Source organism: Benincasa hispida, chromosome 12 (assembly GCF_027475165.1).
Source record: "Benincasa hispida cultivar pf3 chromosome 12, pf3_genome.v1.1, whole genome shotgun sequence".
Classification (NCBI taxonomy): domain Eukaryota; kingdom Viridiplantae; phylum Streptophyta; class Magnoliopsida; order Cucurbitales; family Cucurbitaceae; genus Benincasa; species Benincasa hispida.
Window position 1 is genome coordinate 14,491,932 of NC_143489.1, and position 5,988 is coordinate 14,497,919.

At 33.4% G+C, this 5,988-nt stretch overlaps 1 pseudogene; it reads left to right on the forward strand.

Annotated features, from left to right (window-relative positions):
* The first annotated feature begins 704 nt into the window (after positions 1-704).
* On the forward strand, positions 705-1,109 carry LOC120068535 (14 kDa proline-rich protein DC2.15 pseudogene; annotated as a pseudogene).
* Positions 1,110-5,988: the final 4,879 nt, after the last annotated feature.

The window sequence follows — 5,988 nt, forward strand, 5'->3', positions numbered from 1 at the left end:
CATTCTCTTAAATATGAACAAGGAAAAAAGCAAACCAAACCCTCACCATAATCTGTAGAGCCCAGAAAAAGAAACAAATATGTGAGAACATATGCATGGTACTTTTTATATGAGGAAAATATATTATGTCTAGAACAACATTAATAGGGATATTATTCTGTCTGGAACTATATTTGCAAAGGCATCGTGAAGGATAATCCTAAGGATAAGATGACAAACTATAACCGCTTAACAAATATTGCCAACACAAAAACTAGTAAGATTTAGAATAGTCATCGAAGTAAATGACTATTCTAATATCTTACTAATACTCTTGTTTTCCTTTATATGTTCATGTGTTAGCACTATTCTAATGCAAGAGATATGGCATTTTAGAAATTTAATCCCAAGAAAAACTCTTTTTCTAATAAACCCTAAAAAACCTAATGAATACTATTTGCTTCTTATATTTCACATCGTGTATTAGAATCAAATTTATAACAACTCTAAGGAAGTTTTAGTTGGAAGATCTTGATCAAGTCAAGTTTTCAAAGTTAGTTGTCTATCAATACTCAAGATTGTGGAGAAATTAATGGGAGAAATCGTTATTAATCTGGTGTCTTCCCAAAATATCAACTAATTGTGTGATTGTTTAATTAACTTATTAGAGATCAAACATTTGATTTTCATTATTAAGTTTCAAAGAGAGTTCCCATTTTACAACAATGGCTTCAAAAGCTAGCGTCGCATCTTTCGCACTCCTCCTCACTCTCAATCTGCTCTCTTTATCTTTGGTTTCCTCTTGTAGCGATTGCTACGATCCGTCCAACCCTACACCTACACCTTCACCTTTACCTTCATCCGAGGAGGGAAAACGATGCCCCAAAGACACTCTTAAATTCGGTATTTGCGCGAAATTACTCAAAGGTCGGACCGACGTTGCCATCGACAAGCGACCGGACACTCCATGCTGTAGTTTGATGGAAGGGCTTATAGATCTTGAAGCTGCTATATGCCTTTGCGTTGCTATGAAAGCTAATATTTTGGGCAAGAAACTAAACATCCCCCTCTCTCTCACCTTGATACTCAGTGCCTGCAATAAGAAAGTTCCAAAAGGCTACCACTGCTAATTTTATTTCTATCTTTAAATTTGCATTGTTTATTTTAGAATAATTCTAACAATTCTTCCTTCTTTATTTGTTTTTTGGGTTAGGTTTATGACTTTTCTCATTAGTGATTGTATTTTTTAAATTAGAAATCAAAGCTCTCATCCTTTCCATTTTGTATATATCTATCCTTAATTTATTTTTCCTCAAAATTATGAACATTTTCTTTTTAAAATAATTGAAAGTTCAGTTTGGATTAAAATCTCGTGATTTAAGGACTTACAAAAATACAAACAAGAAATTAATTAAAAACCATTCATTTACTATTATTTGTTTTTTTTTTTCCGTCTAAATTATCTTTGAACCAAATTATTATTGCAATGAAGTTATATTTCATTACAAATTCTAGAAGGGTTCCCTACAATTAAAATTTCAAACTATAAGAGTAATTCAAAACATTATATATATTTGAATATAATCCATTGTAATTATATTCCAAAACTTTTTCTAAAAAAAAAAACCATTTTTTTTTTACAAAAGGTATTTTTGATTAAATTCGTGAAGTAAAGAAATCGAACTTCTGATCTTGAGGTTGACAAAATAAGTAGTTGTGTTCATTTTAATCTTAAAAAAGTCAAAACTTATGAAATTATTAGGATTAACATCATCAACCATCAATAATTATTTACAAATAGTGCCCAAATTTAAATAGTCTATATATGATAGACCATATTATTGGTCTATCGATGTTATACATAATTACCCTATTATTTACCACAGTATATATAAGTTTATCCTAGGATACATTATCGCTCAAATTAAAATTGATAGTAAGATCATATAAATAAATACAAAAAAAATTATACCAAACTTAAAATCTAAAACTATTACTTATATCCGTTAAGAGAAATTATTTTTAAGTCAGGATGGCCAAGTGGTAGCAAGCTTTTAGCCATTGGAATCTCAGTTTATGTAGTTATTCAATGTATGTTTAGTTATATATTTATGGATATTTAGTTTTGGACAGTTGCAAGAATGGCAAGAAAAAAAAATTGTAAACTTAGTAATAATTTTCTTTTTATATTTACAAATATAGCAAACAAAAAAAAAATCCTATTCTCATTTTTATTATTTTAGTCTCTCTTTTTGGTGTATCACTCATATGTCAGTTTGGCTCACCAACATGTGAGTTGAGTTTGTATAATATACCAACTCATTGTTTGGCTTTGGTGGAGTTGAGTTGGTATATTTTACCAACTCATCCCAACTCACTCCAACTCCCCCTTCTCATGTTTTAAATAGTTTCACCCATCGGCCATTCCCACACTTCGAGAACTAACTTCAGGATCCGACAACCACCTCCGATGACAACTTCAGCAACTAACTTCGGGCTCCGACAACCACCTCCGTTGACAACTCCGGTGACCAATTTCGGGCTCCAACAACCACTTCCGATGACAATTCCGACGAAGAAATCCATAGCTCTGACGACCAACTCCAACAATCAATTATGGCCTTTGACAACCACCTCCGGTGACCCAACTCTGACAATAACCTTCACGCTACCAACTCCGACGACCAATTGGCTCTAACAACAAACTCCAATGACCAACTCCAACAATCACCTTCGTAGGCTCTAATAACCACCTCCGACTACAAACTCCGATGAAAACCACATTCGATGATCACCTTTGAACGAGCAACGCCGACGACCAACTTGAGGCTTCGACAACCACCTTCAACGACAAACTCCGACAACCAACTCTAATACCAACTTCATGAGACGGAATTTTGGCCTTGATTACATGAATACAACAATGTTCAAGGCAATGGTGGAGGGGTCATGATCTTTAAATAACTTAGATCTGAAAGACCAGTAGCCGACCGAAGTACGTATTTGAATCTTTTTATTCATGCCTTTGTCATCATTCATGGGTTAATTTGAATATTGTTTCTTTTGTTTTAGAGTACATTATGTTTCTAGTACATCATAGTTCAATTACGATGATTCAATTCGTCTTGTTGGTAACGATTTTGAATAATGTGTATCGATAAATTATTTATACACTAATGTTATACTTGAAATCTTTTTTCATTTGAACGGGTGGTTAGCTTTTAAAAGATACTGATACACTTATACTACACCAATATCATACTTGAAATGAATTTTGAATTGACATTGCAATACTACTATATTACACCAATGTTGTACTTGCACTACAAGAAATGAACCTTCTCCCAACGTGAAAAACCGTCAGCAGACACTAGAAACCACATTGGGAGAAGCTCTACCAATGACAAAACATGTCGGGAGTTTACCGGGAGTAACGCCTCGGGAGAGACGGAAGTAGCCCATCAACAGTTAGAATAAACTTTCGATGGTGTATGTATGCCATCGACAACTATAATCTCCCAACGGTCAGTTTACGCTGTTGGTGGATAGGTGTTCTCCCAACGACTTCTTTGACCGGTCGGTAAATATCCACAAACACACCAAACTTTTAACTTGCGTAACCTACCAATGACGTGTCGGGAGATAATGTGTCCTCCGAAGGTCTTTCACTCGTTGGGACTTCTATTGACATTTTCATTTTTTTTAATTATGGTCTTCATAATTTAATAATGTTATATAAATATTAATTTTATAAAGCAAAAATTTGTTGATAACATTGAAATCAACCTTTTAGTTCACAATGATGTCTCTTCATACCATTGTAAACATCCATACAATATATCACCTAAGTATTCCATAAAAGCATAAAATTTCCAATAATAAAAAAAAAAAAAACATAACGTTGAAATCACCCTAGCTATATAGATACTCCATGAAATATATAAGTAGCTGTTCACATGAGTCGCATTATGTTGGCATGATTTTCGGGTTGATACTTCAAGAGCACCTCAAAATCTCCAACATTACCTAAAATGATATTAAGGTACCCACTGGTGGCCAAGAAAAAGCTGAAATGGTGGCAAACAAGACCTGAAACGGGTGACCGCTGAGGGAGTTCTAAAGCCGCTAGGGACAACAAAAAATGGGTAAACATATTCTCCATCAATCTTCCCCTTCATTGAAAGTTATTGCTGAATTAACATTCGAATCATACTTTTAAGTCTATAATCCTCCACTATTAATCAGACCCATAATTGTTAACTCAAAAAAGGAACATGAAATTCCCGCAGAAAAAGATGAAATCAAAACCCCAGAAAGATTTTCACTAGAAACATGTTCTTAAAACAAATAGACAACCAACAGAAATAGAGAGAGGAAGAGGAGAGACCTAAAATGGCGAGCTCCTCCGTAGAAAGGAGGGTCTGAAGGAGGAAAAAGGAGAGAAAAAGAGAAGAAAACACGGCAGGCGGCAGGACGTTGAATGTGACGGATGAGGAAGGGTTAGAGGCAGATCTGGAAAATGAGGGAGAGATGAGAAACACGATGGCGGACGTGAGGCTGAGTACGATGGACGAGGAAAGGCTAAAGGCAGATATGGAAAATGAGGGAGAGACTAGGCACACGATAAAGGGAATAAAATTGATGGAGGAAAATATGAGGGTTTTATAAAACATCTACTGATGCTCATTTAACCAATCGAGAGATATGCTATCTTCCGACGCCCCTTTTATACTGTCGGCAGTTCCTCTAAAATTACATTTGTTTCGGGATCTGCCGATGGGTAAGGATACGACATCAAAGATTCTACCTATCTTCCGACGCCCATTATACAGCGTCGGGAGTTATTTCAAACCTTCCAACGCCTAAATATCCGATGGAGAATGCTTGTTCTCCTGACCACTTTCTTCCGACGCTGAAATTATGCATCCGTAGAAAGCTTTTTTCTTGTAGTGATTGATATTTAATTTAGCATAAATATAATTTGATGTACTATTTTTTGATAAGATAATTGATATATTGTCAATACAACGATGTTAAACTTAAGATGAATTTAGAATGAGTGTTGATATACTACTTATACTCTATTGATATACTTGAAATAATTTTTTAATGATTAGTAATAATATATTATTGATACATTACTTATATATATGCGTGTGTGTATAATAGCTAGATTTGAGAAGAACTTTAAGGAAAGAATAAATAATCTCCGAAGGAAAACAAATAATAGCCCGTGAAATTTGTAGAATCCTGTTGATAAATAAGGAAAAATTTGTAAAATCTATTACAAGTCACGGAGCAATGTCCTTGACATGTTGAAAGACGTGTCATTAAGGACGGGAACGTACACAAATAACTATGCACCATACATATCAATATATAAAAAAGAAATGTCCAGGCAGAAACTCCACGATATAAAACATGTTGTGACTATAACATAATACAAAGACATGTTGTGAAACATGTTGGACAAGTTTTTCCTATAATAAAATCAGCCAATCACATTATCGTGACAATGTATAACATAAAATAACACAAAGCTTAATTAATTAAATTAATTTAGAGTATTTTGATATTTTTCTAATTTTAAGTTTGAAAATTAAAAATATGAATTATACCAAACCGATATTAAAATTTTCAACATTGTCAAAGTGATCAAAGCTCAATTGACATAAAAACTTATACGATCAATCTTTGATATCAAATTGACGAAGTCAACAAGTGAAATTAAGATTTGAAATCTATGTTACCTTATTTTATTCAATTAAGTTACTCTCATTTACTACATCGTATTAAATCATGATTATGGTTAGTATATGGCTAACGAATACTTAGGTAACATTGAGAATGACAAAGTTTTACCTTTTAGCTTTATTTTACTTTTTTTTTTTTATTTATATATCTTTCAACTATAAAAACACAGGGTTAAAAGAAAAGAGTTTTAACAAAATGAAAAGAAATAGGAGAACGAGAAAAGGAAGGTCATTGGAGCAAGAGAAAACCAAAGCT